A 12,315-nucleotide genomic window follows, 5' to 3' on the forward strand; every position below is an offset into this window, starting at 1 on the left:
TGGGGAAAGTTCAGCACTGTTGTTACTCTCCCTAGGAGTGGCCACCCTACAAAGATGACTGAAGAGCACAGCACTGAATGCTCATTGAGGTTAAGAGGAATCCTAGTGTCAGCTAAAGACTTACAGATATCTCTGGAACATGCTGATGATTCTGTTGACGATTCTACAATACGTAAAACACTAAACAGGATTGGTGTTCATGGGAGGACACCATGGAAGAAACCACTGCTGTCAACAACAAAAAACTTGATGCACGTCTGAAGTTTGCAAAAGTGCACCTGGATGTTTCACAGCGCTACTGGCGAAATATTCTGTGGATAAGGAAACTACAGTTGAGTTGTTTAGAAGGAACACACAACAGTATGTGTGGGAAAAAAAGGCACAGCACACCAACATCAAAACCTCATCCCAACTGTAAAGTATGGTGGAGGGAGCATTATGGTTTAGGGCTGCTTTGCTGCCTCAGGGCCTGGACAGCTTGCTATCATCGAAGGAAAAATGAATTCTCAAGTTTATCTATACATTTTGCAGGAGAATGTTAGGCTATCTGTCCGCCAACTGAAGCTCAACAGAAGTTGAGTGATGCAACAGGACAACAACCCAAAACACAGAAGTAAATCAACAACAGAATGGCTTCAACAGAAGAAAATACGCCTTCTAGAGTGACCCAGTCAGAGTCCTGACCTCAACCCGACTGAGATGCTGTGGCATGACCTCAGGAGAGCGGTTCACACCAGGCATCCCAAGAATATTGCTGAACTGAAACAGTTTTGTAAAGAGGAATGGTCCAAAATTCCTCCTGACCGTTGTGCAGGTCTGATCCGCAACTACAGAAAACATTTGGTTGAGGTTATTGCTGCCAAAGCAGGGTCAACCAGTTATTAAATCCAAGGGTTCACATACTTTTCCCACCCTGCACTGTGAATGTTTACACGGTGTGTTCAATAAAGACATGAAAATGTATAATTGTTTGTGTGTTTTTAATTTAAGCAGACTGTGTTTGTCTATTGTTGTGACCTAGATGAAGATCAGATCAAATTTTATGACCAATTTATGCAGAAATCCAGGTATTTCCAAAGGGTTCACATACTTTTTCTTGCCACTCAGTAGGTGCAACCTGAGAGGAGATCAATACTGTTGGGTCACAATAGATTAGACTTGTCCAATCCCATCAAGTGGTATTTTGTTGTGTTGACCAAATATGTTATCACATTATAACCCCTCTCTGAAATGCAAACTACCGGTCAAAAGTTTGGACACACCTACTCATTCAAGGGTTTTTCTTTATTTTTACTATTTTCTACATTGTAGAATAATAGTGAACATATCAAAACAATGAAATAACACATGTAGTAACCAAAAGTGTTAAACAAATTAAAATATATTTTAGATTCTTCAAAGTAGCCTCTGTTTGCCTTGATGACAGCTTTGCACACTCTCTACAGCTTTGGCATTCTCTCAACCAGCTTCATGGGGTAAGTTAATTTGTGGAGTTTCTTTTCTTCTTAATGCGTTTGAGCCAGTCAGTTAGGTTGTGACAAGGTAGGGGTGGTATACAGACGATAGCCCTATTTGGAAAAAGACCAAGTCCATATTATGGCAAGAACAGCTCAAATAAGCAAAGATAAATGACAGTCCATCATTACTTTAAGACATGAATGTCAGTCAATATGAAACATTTCAAGAACATTTCAAGGCACACTTAACCAGCATGGCTACCAAAGCATTCTGCAGCGATACGCTGCTTAGTGGAACTATCATTTGTTTTTCAACAGGACAATAACCCAACACACCTCCAGGCTGTGTAAGGGCTATTTTACCAAGAAGGAGAGTGATGGAGTGCTGCATCAGATGACCTGGCCTCCACAATCCCCCGACCTCAACCAACTTGAGATGGTTTGGGATGAGTTGGACCGCAGGGTGAAGGAAAATCAGCATTCAAGTGATCAGCATATCTGGGAACTCCTTCAACACTGTTGGAAAATAATTCCATGTGAAGCTGGTTGAGAGAATGCCAAGAGTGTGCAAAGCTGTCATCAAGGCAAATGGTGGCTATTTTAAAAATCTCAAATATAAAATTTAATTTGATTTGTTTAACACTTTTTTGGTTACTACATGATTCCATAGGTGTAATTTCATAGTTTCAATGTCTTCACTATTATTCTACAATGTAGAAAATAGTACAAATAAAGAAGAACCCTTGAATGAGTATGTGTTCTAAAACTTTTGATCAGTACTGTATGAAAGAGCAAAAGATTTCATAAAATCTACTTTTAAACCCTCCTTGTTGAGGTGTTCAGATCAACCAGATTGAACTAGTGTGAAAGGAGCAGAGTAGACTTGATGTGCTGGTGACCCAGATGCAGTTGGGCTGAATCCTGATGAGCCAACATGGTAAAGAGAAGAACAACACAACACATCACTATCTCACTCTCACACTCACTCACTCACTCACTCACTCACTCACTCACTCACTCACTCACTCTCTCCACTCCACATGTGCCCTGTCCTCACTCTGTGTAAACATCCTATAACAGCCAGGCCAGCCCTTTGGTAAGGGTGCTCTGCTCCGCACTCAACTCAACTCAGCGTGTATGTGTGTGTGTGCGTGTGTGCGTGCGTGCGAGAGAGAGAGTACATGCACGTGTGTCTGCGTGTGAGTGAACAGACAGGGTGGTCATGTGAATGAATAAGACACTTTTCTGTACAATACACTTCAGGAAAAGCTCTTTCAGTCAGTGTTACCATAGTTACTCTCCCTGTCTACCACAGTAGATAATGATAATGAAAACCATGTGAATTTCCCAATGTGGATGTGGAAAGCCCTGCAATAGTTACAGAGACACATGTACATCCTGGTGTTGCCATTAAAGTCATAGTCCTGAGACATCTATAATTATAATCTGTAATAGCAGGTTTTATTTTAACTCAAAACGAATATACTTGCCACTGTATCAGTCTTGGCAGACTCCTCAGCCAGGCCCACGCTCACTGCCCTTTTCAGCCTAAGTATATATATATCAATAATCTAATTGATTATGTTACCATTAAACTATGTAGTCTATGTCTAAAATTAAGTTGTTCCAACTCAGAACACAGCAGCACTCTACCACGTGCAAACCATTTGCTTTCCAACCAGCATTTAAAGCTCTGAATACATGAGCACTATATTGTTTGTACTGTACCAGTACATCGAACAATGATTGAATCAATAAGTTGAATGAGTGGTCTTTTATGTGATTCCATAAGTACACATTCAGCTCACCTTGCCTTGTCTGAACCTGAGCGCTTTGACTGCCCTTACTTCTTTGTCTCCTTGGATTCACTTGGGGAGGAAACAGAGAACACTCGTCACTGGAGATGATTTTGAGGCCATTTAAGTGAAAGCCTCACTCAGCCCATTACATAAAAACTACCATTCAAAAAATATATTCTGCAGCCAGGCTGTAAGATCTTGTTCCAGTTCATATTTTGTAAGTGTAAGGGGTAATTAAAGGGGTCCAGTATCTGTTTGATAAGTAAAAACAGAAGGTATCTTATCCCTTATACTGCTGTTTGAACACCTGGTGGCTAATGGCTGGACTTAGATAACCATCTGCCGGCTGGAGACACTGGATTACACTCACACACACTCCCTGTCTCATACACACATATACAGTGCCTTGCGAAAGTATTCACCCCCTTGGCATTTTTCCTATTTTGTTGCCTTACAACCTGGAATTAAAATAGATTTTTGGGGGGTTTGTATCATTTGATTTACACAACATGAGTGTGTGTGTGAGTGTAATACAGTGTAATCCAAACAGATACTGGACCACTTTGAAGATGCAAACTATTTTTTATTGTGAAACAAACAAGAAATAAGACAAAAAACTGAACTTGAGCGTGCATAACTATTCACCCCCCAAAGTCAATACTTTGTAGAGCCACTTTCTTGCAGCAATTATGTCTATATAAACTTGGCACATCTAGCCACTGGGATTTTTGCCCATTCTTCAAGGCAAAACTGCTCCAGCTCCTTCAAGTTGGATGGGTTCCTGCTGGTGTACAGCAATCGTTAAGTCATATCACAAATTCTCAATTGGATTGAGGTCTGGGCTTTGACTAGGCCATTCCAAGACATTTCAATTTCCCCTTAAACCACTCAAGTGTTGCTTCAGCAGTATGCTTAGGGTCATTGTCCTGCTGGAAGGTGAACCTCCGTCCCAGTCTCAAATCTCTGGAAGACTGAAACAGGTTTCCCTCAAGAATTTCCCTGTATTTAGCGCCATCCATCAGTCCTTCAATTCTGACCAGTTTCCCAGTCCCTGCCGATGAAAAATATCCCCACAGCATGATGCTGCCACCACCATGCTTCACTGTGTGGATGATTTTCTCGGGGTGATGAGAGGTGTTGGGTTTGTGTCAGACATAGCATTTTCCTTGATGGCCAAAAAGCTCAATTTTAGTCTCATCTGACCAGAGTACCTTCTTCCATATGTTTGAGGAGTCTCCCACATGCCTTTTGGCAAACACCAAACGTGTTTGCTTATTTGTTTCTTTCAGAAATGGCTTTTTTCTGGCCACTCTTCCGTAAAGCCCAGCTCTGTGTAGTGTACGACTTAAAGTGGGCCTATGGACAGATACTGCAATCTCCGCTGTGGAGCTTTGCAGCTCCTTCAGGGTTATCTTTGGTTTGTTGCCTCTCTGATTAATGCCCTCCTTGCCTGGTCCGTGAGTTTTGGTGGGCGGCCCTCTCTTGGCAGGTTTATTGTGGGTGCCATATTCTTTCCATTTTTTAATAAGGGATTTAATGGTGCTCCGTGGAAGTTTCGGATATTTTTTTATAACCCAACCCTGATCTGGACTTCTCCACAACTTTGTCCCTGACCTATTTGGAGAGCTCCTTGGTCTTCATGGTGCCACTTGCTTGGTGGTGCCCCTTGCTTAGTGGTGTTGCAGACTCTGGGGAATTTCAGAACAGGTGTATATCTACTGAGATCATGTGACAGATCATGTGACACTTAGATTGCCCACAGGTGGACTTTATTTAATTAATGATGTGACTTCTGAAGGTAATTGGTTGCACCAAATCTTTAGGGGCTTCATAGCAAAGGGGGTGAATACATATGCTGTCACGACTTCCGCCGAAGTTGGCTCCTCTCCTTGTTCAGGCGGCGTTCGGCGGTCGACGTCACCGGCTTTCTAGCCATCGCCGCTCCATTTTCCATGTATCCATTTGTTTTGTCTTGTTCCCTGCACACCTGGTTTTCATTTCCCAATTAATCTACATGTATTTATTTCTCTGTTCCCCATCATGTCTTTATGTAAGATTGTTTGTGTTACGTGTGTATTGTTGACGTGCCAGACTGGCTTGTTTTTTCTGTGTTCTTTTTTCACGAAGATGTTTATTGTTGAACATAATTCTTGTGACTGTTTTGCACTTTTGCCTAAATAAAGTGTGCGCCTGTTCACAAATCTCTGCTCTCCTGTACCTGACTTCGCTACCAGTACGCACACATCTGACATGTGCACGCACCACTTATCCGTTTTTTATTTTTTAGAAAAGTTATTTTTTTCATTTCACTTCACCAATTAACTATTTTGTGTATGTCCATTACATGAAATCCAAATAAAAATCCATTTAAATTACAGGTTGTAATGCAACAGGATAGGTAAAATGCCAAGGGGGGTGAATACCTTTGCAAGGCACTGTATAAGCGCACACACACACACACACACACACACACACACACACACACACACACACACATATATATGTATATATATATATACGGTATTTCACTCTCTCTCATACACACATACATAAAAGCCCGCACCCACAATAACCTGCACGGATGGCTGACTCATTTTTTTACTTCAGTTATTGTCTTTGTAAAAGGTCAAATAATTTCCCTGTCTAATACACATGCACACATGCGCTTTCTACAGACACACACAGGCACACACATGAGTTCCTTATCTATATTTAGAGGTCCTGCATCATATAGGTAGGCTACTGTGATGTGTTTTGGCCCACCTCTCCAGAGTGTTGAGTTCACTGATGTGTCTCTCTGTGGACATCTCCAACGGCTTGGCAAGTCGCTGTCAGCCACACAGGAAACAGGCAACAGGAAGTCTCAGTAACAGAGCGGCAGCTCTACCAAGTGCAAAACAGACCTAGCGGAAGTCTCCACTGAAATGTGTTAGAGATCTGATGAACATGTGGTATGTGCTGTAAAACTTCATATACAGTTGAAGTCGGAAGTTTACATACACTTAGGTTGGAGTCATTAAAACTCGTTTTTCCACCACTTCACAAATTTCTTGTTAACAAACTATCGTTTTGGAAAGTCGGTTAGGACATCTACTTTGTGCATGACACAAGTCATTTTTCAATTGTTTACAGACAGATTATTTAACTTAGAATAATTATTATAATTCACTGTATCACAATTCCAGTGGGTCAGAAGTTTAGATACACTAAATTGACTGTGCCTTTAAACAGCTTGGAAAATTCCAGAAAATTATGTCATGGCTTTAGAAGCTTCTGATAGGCTAATTGACATAATTTGAGTCAATTGGAGGTGTACTTGTGGATGTATTTCAAGACCTACCTTCAAACTCAGTGCCTCTTTGCTTGACATCATGGGAAAATCAAAAGAAATCAGCCAAGACCTCAGAAAACAAATGGTAGACCTCCACCTATATCGACATAACCTGAAAAGCCGCTCAGCAAGGAAGAAGCCACTACTCCAAAACCGCCATAAAAAAAGCCAGACTACGGTTTGCAACTGCTGATATGGGGACAAACATCGTACTTTTTGGAGAAATGTCCTCTGGTCTGATGAAACAAAAATGGAACTGTTTGGCTGTAATGACCATCGTTATGTTTGGAGTAAAAGAGGGAGGTTTGCATTCCAAAGAACACCATCCCAACCGTGAATCACGGGGGTGGCAGCATCATGTTGTGGGGGTGCTTTGCTGTAGGAGGGACTGGTGCACCTCACAAAATAGATGGCATCATGAGGGAAGAAAATTATGTGGATATATTGAAGCAACATCTCAAGACATCAGTCAGGAAGTTAAAGCTTGGTCGCAAATGGGTCTTCCAAATGGACAATGACCCCAAGCATACTTCCAAAGTTGTGGCAAAATAGGTTAAGGACAACAAAGTCAAGGTATTGGAGTGGCCATCACAAAGCGTGTGCGAGCCAGGAGGCCTACAAACCTGACTCAGTTACACCAGCTCTGTCAGGAGGGATGGGCCAAAATTCACCCAACGTATTGTGGGAAGCTTGTGGAAGGCTACCCAAAACGTTTGACCCAAGTTAAACAATTAAAGGCAATGCTACCAAATACTATGTGATGAAAGAAATAAAAGCTGAAATAAATCACACTACTATTATTCTGACATTTCACATTCTTAAAATAAAGTGGGGATCCTAACTGACCTAAGATGGAATTTTTACTAGGATTAAATGTCAGGAATTGTGAAAAACTGAGTTTAAATGTATTTGGCTAAGGTGTACTGTATGTAAACTTCCGACTTCAACTGTATATAAAAACTACTGTAACACAACCTTTGCCATGCATTTGCACGCACTCTGACAGAAACAGATTATGACTGTGACTGCCTGAGACCTGACTATGAGATGCTGCTGTCTCTAGCTCGATTGGCCTTCCAGTCCGCGGGGGGGGGGGGGTCTGTTCCCTGGGCGGTGAGGTCACATCCCAGAGAAAACGACCTGATTGACCTCTATCTGATGCAGATCCAGAGCTTATGCTAAGAGCACCACAGAGCACCTGGTTGTGATGGATAATCAATACTGTGCTACAGGCCTGGCTTCCAGCCATCAGCTGAAGGCATGAGGTGAGATTCACTCATAAGTTGAGGTGCATGGTGGGGCCGTGCACATGGGAATGAGTCCCACTTTTGGGTGAGTCCAGAGGAAATTGATAGGCGTGGTAAACAGAGCCAAGAGCTGTGTATGTTGAGAAGTGGTTAGGGTGCTCAGGTGAATAGAGTCACAGGTGTAAGTTCATTACACACTATTGGCTTTAAATAAACACACCTTACCTCAACTGCTTATCCAGTACATGGATGCAATGTAAAAATAAAGACATCCTTGAATAAGAGATACATTATGTTTATGCAAAGAACTATCAATAATATCCTTAATATCGAATTGACTCTGGCAGTTTGTCTGAACTTCACTGTACCTCTTCTTCATCTGATCACACTGCTCCACCCACAGAGCTCTGAGATCCACCTGCAGCCTCGCCTTCTGCTCCATCACGCTCTCCTCCCTGGGGACGGTCTCTGCCGTCTCACCATCAGAGACCAGGTTTTAGACATGACATGGCGAAGGGGACAATAGTCTGCTGCTGATCCCTACAGTAATACCCAAAGGGGGATGGATGATCCATAGAGATCCTATTAAATTACTAGAGGGGCTATCTCATAAACTCTCAATGTTCCATAATGGGGTGAAAATGGCAGCCATATTGATCAGGGAGAACTCCAAACCAGTCTAATTGGAATGAATGACAGTATAGGCATAATCCATATTTGACGTATGCATGAAAATAAAAGTAAGGCATGTGGTATATCATGAATTGAGTAATAGAATTATTGACAACCTTATACCAAATTTCTGTATAAATAGCCTCTAAAATATATGTAAACAGACCATAAAATGTATGTTTTCTTAGAAAGCTGTGAGCGCTATTATGTGTTACAATATCAGTACTTGTTGCATTTACAACTTGTCTAAGTCCTATCATCAACAGATTTCAGCCAGTGTATGGCTGTGGATTGACTGCATTGTCTGAATGGAATGTTGGCATATTGGCAGTTCATTTGAACAAGTATTGGAATCATTCCTCTAAAACTGTCTGGCTACCTAGCTAACAAAGCTAGTGCAGATAAATTATTCAAATTCATTATTTTACACAATATCTTATCACATCGCTAGCAAACCATGTATGAACAACTCCCTGACCAAAATGTCTGACCTTTATCCCATCATAAGAAGGTTCATACCCATTCTAGTAATCTATTTTCTAATTATATGGGATGATCTTTGTAAACTCACGTGGCTCTATCAGCGGCTCCAGGGGCGTTATCAGGCCTCCACATCACTGCCTCACATAGAGGTCTGTTACTTCATCCTAGCAGCAGTATGCCGATTTAAAGTAGGATCCTAGGGCCAGGAGGTTTTCCTGATAATGTAACCTGACCAGGGAATGGTCAGGTAAAACACCTGGCCCTATTACTCAACAAAAGCGTCTGGGTACAAGCCTAGAATTGTTCTTCCACAAGCAATAAATGTTTCTAGTTAAAAACATATCTTACAATTTACATTTTAGTCATTTAGCAGACCCATTTAGAGGATATTTTTATCCCTTCATTAAGTGCTCTACCAAGAAAAACACATTAGCTGAGGAATATTCCAAATCTTCCTGAAGCTAATTATTATCAGTCTAAATATAATTCTTGTTAATTAAACTGGCCAAGAGAAAAACAACATGAATACATTCTGTGTGTCTGCCACCACCCCTAGTGGATGAGATTAAAATAAAACATGAATTTGTTGAGTCAGAAAACTTTAACTACAGAGGGCCTAAAAACATCTAGTGTATTCCATTAATATTCTTTCTTCATGGCGTTCTTTTTGAACGCTTTGAATGTGTCGCTGTATTTCTGGATGGATTTTCTTCTGGAACTTCTTCTCCAGTTCCTTCATGTCCTCACAGGCAACTGTGGACAGCTCTGAAAGAGGACATATATGATATATGCATTTCAGAGGCTCATCAGAGCATCCTCCTTAGTGAATTTCATAAAAATAAAAATTGTGAAACTTTAAAAAAGTTGTCCTTTTTAGATACTAAATATATTCACATCACCAAATAATTGATTAAACACACTGTTTTGCAATGGAGGTCTACAGTAGCCTCAACAGCACTGTGTAGGGTAGCACCATGGTGTAGCTGGAGGACAGCTAGTGTCTGGCCTCATCTGGGTACATTGACTTCAATACAAAATCTAGGAGGTTTGAGGTTCTCACTCCCTTCCATAGCTTACACAGTAATTAGGACGTCCTCCAACCTATCAGCTTTTGCAGTATGAACTGACATGTTGTTCACCCAATTAAAGGATCAGATAATTAATCTAGTACTAAAAGCATAAGCTACAGCTAGCTAGCACTGCAGTGCATAAAATGTGGTGAGTAGTTCTCAGAGAGAAAAAGACAATAGTTGAAATGTTTTGAACAAATTAATTTAAAGGAGAAGAAAGAGAGACAGAGGGAGAGAGCTATATTTCATAGTATTTTTTACTTTCACTTACTTAGCTAGCTAGTTTAGCCTACTCAAACACCCGGCTCAAATAGAGAGGGATGCTAAGGTAGCTAGCTGGCTATGGCTATCCAACATTGGAACTCTTCCAAGTCAAGGTAAGCTTTTGGTTTTGTAACGATGCATGCTGAGAGTCGGGAAGCAAGTTCAGGGAGTGAGTGTTTTAATAAATAAACACAACATAATACAAAATAAGAAACGAACAACGCACAGACATGACACAGCAACAGAAACAATAATGCCTGGGGAAGGAACCAAAGGGAGTGGCAGGTAGCCTAGTGGTTAGAGTGTTGGACTTGTAACTGAAAGGTTGCAAGATCGAATCCCCGAGCTGACAAGGTAAAAATCTGTCGTTTTGCCCCTGAACAAGTCAGTTAACCCACTGTTCCTAGGCCGTCATTGAAAATAAGAATTTGTTCTCAACTGACTTGCCTAGTTAAATAAAGGTATAAGTATATATATATATATATATATATATAGGGAAGGTAATCAGGGAAGTGATGGAGTCCAGGTGAGTCTGATGACACACATGTGCGGGTAATGATGGTGACAGGTGTGCACCATATTGAGCAGCCTGGTGACCTAGAGGCCGGAGAGGGAGCACACGTGACAGTACCCTGTTCCCCTGCGTTCGGCTCCAGCCGCAGGACGCCAACCAAAGGGACGATCCCAGGGATCAGGAGCGGCCCAGTCACCCCTGCTGACGCGCGGGACCCTGTCACCGGCTGGGGTGCGGGAACCTGACAGGCACTGGAGCTGGTGATCCGGCTGAGGCATGAGAGCCTGACGAGCCGGTGGAAGCATGCAAGCCGGCTGTGGCAGGGGAGCCTGGAGATCCGGCTGAGGCATGAGAGCTTGACGAACCAGCGCAGGCCTGTAGCGACTCCCGGACCCGATGTCATTCCCACCGAAAATCATCTGTAATGATGCGCGCTGAGAGTTGGGAAGCAAGTTCAGGGAGTGAGTGTATTAATAAATAAACACTACAAAATAAGAAACACGAACAAAGCACAGACATGACACAGAAACAATAATGCCTGGGGAAGGAACCAAAGGGATATATAGGGAAGGTAATCAGGGAAGTGATGGATTCCAGGTGAGTCTGATGACGGTGGTGACAGGTGTGTGCCATAACGAGCAGCCTGGTAACCTAGAGGCTGGAGAGGGAGCACACGTGACAGGTTTTATTAATTTATTTCCACCTGGACTACTTGCTTACTGTACTCTGTACTGCATGATTGTAGTGGATTTACTAACGTTTTAGTTTTAGTTGCTATGTTGATTATGGCGTTAGCTAATATGGTGACAAAGATATAGGCTGTATGTAGCGGTTATGATTTGAAGGTTTGGCTTGGAAAGTTTTTTTTGCTTGGTCACAGACAGCTGATGTGTTGTGAACTGAAGTCCACAAGCGAAGGGAACAGGTGAGAGGAATTATACGATCAAAGGGATCATGCTGTTTGTATGTGGTTGGTTCATTCATTCTGCCGATTCTGTTGAAAAACGTTTCTTAAATGGAAGCAAGCTGAACGAAAAGAGAATAAACATACCTGAACTCTTGTTTGCATTTGTTGGACTAATGATTACACCCTAGATCAGCTAGATACAGGCAAGAGTGTGCAAGGTGTTATTGAATGTGTCAAGATCAATCAACTTGATTGCTCAAATTTCTATCAACCTGTACACCTATGTTGTACACTTTCATTTATAGGCTAGGTTGTAGCAACCTCATGATGGGTATAGGGATAATTAGAGTATCATGTAGTAGTCTAAACTTATCGATGTTACATTGAGCTGGGTGAATGGAATATGAATGACAGTCATCCAATATGCTGTAATATAAATAAGGGAAAGGAGGATACCTAGTCACTTGTACAACTGAATGCATTCAACTGAAATGTATCTTCCGCATTTAACCCAACCCCTCTGAATCAGCAATGCTCATGAAAAAAAACATCCTCCCTCATCTTAAATGCA

This window comes from Salvelinus namaycush, chromosome 15, assembly GCF_016432855.1.
Source record: "Salvelinus namaycush isolate Seneca chromosome 15, SaNama_1.0, whole genome shotgun sequence".
NCBI classification, from domain to species: domain Eukaryota; kingdom Metazoa; phylum Chordata; class Actinopteri; order Salmoniformes; family Salmonidae; genus Salvelinus; species Salvelinus namaycush.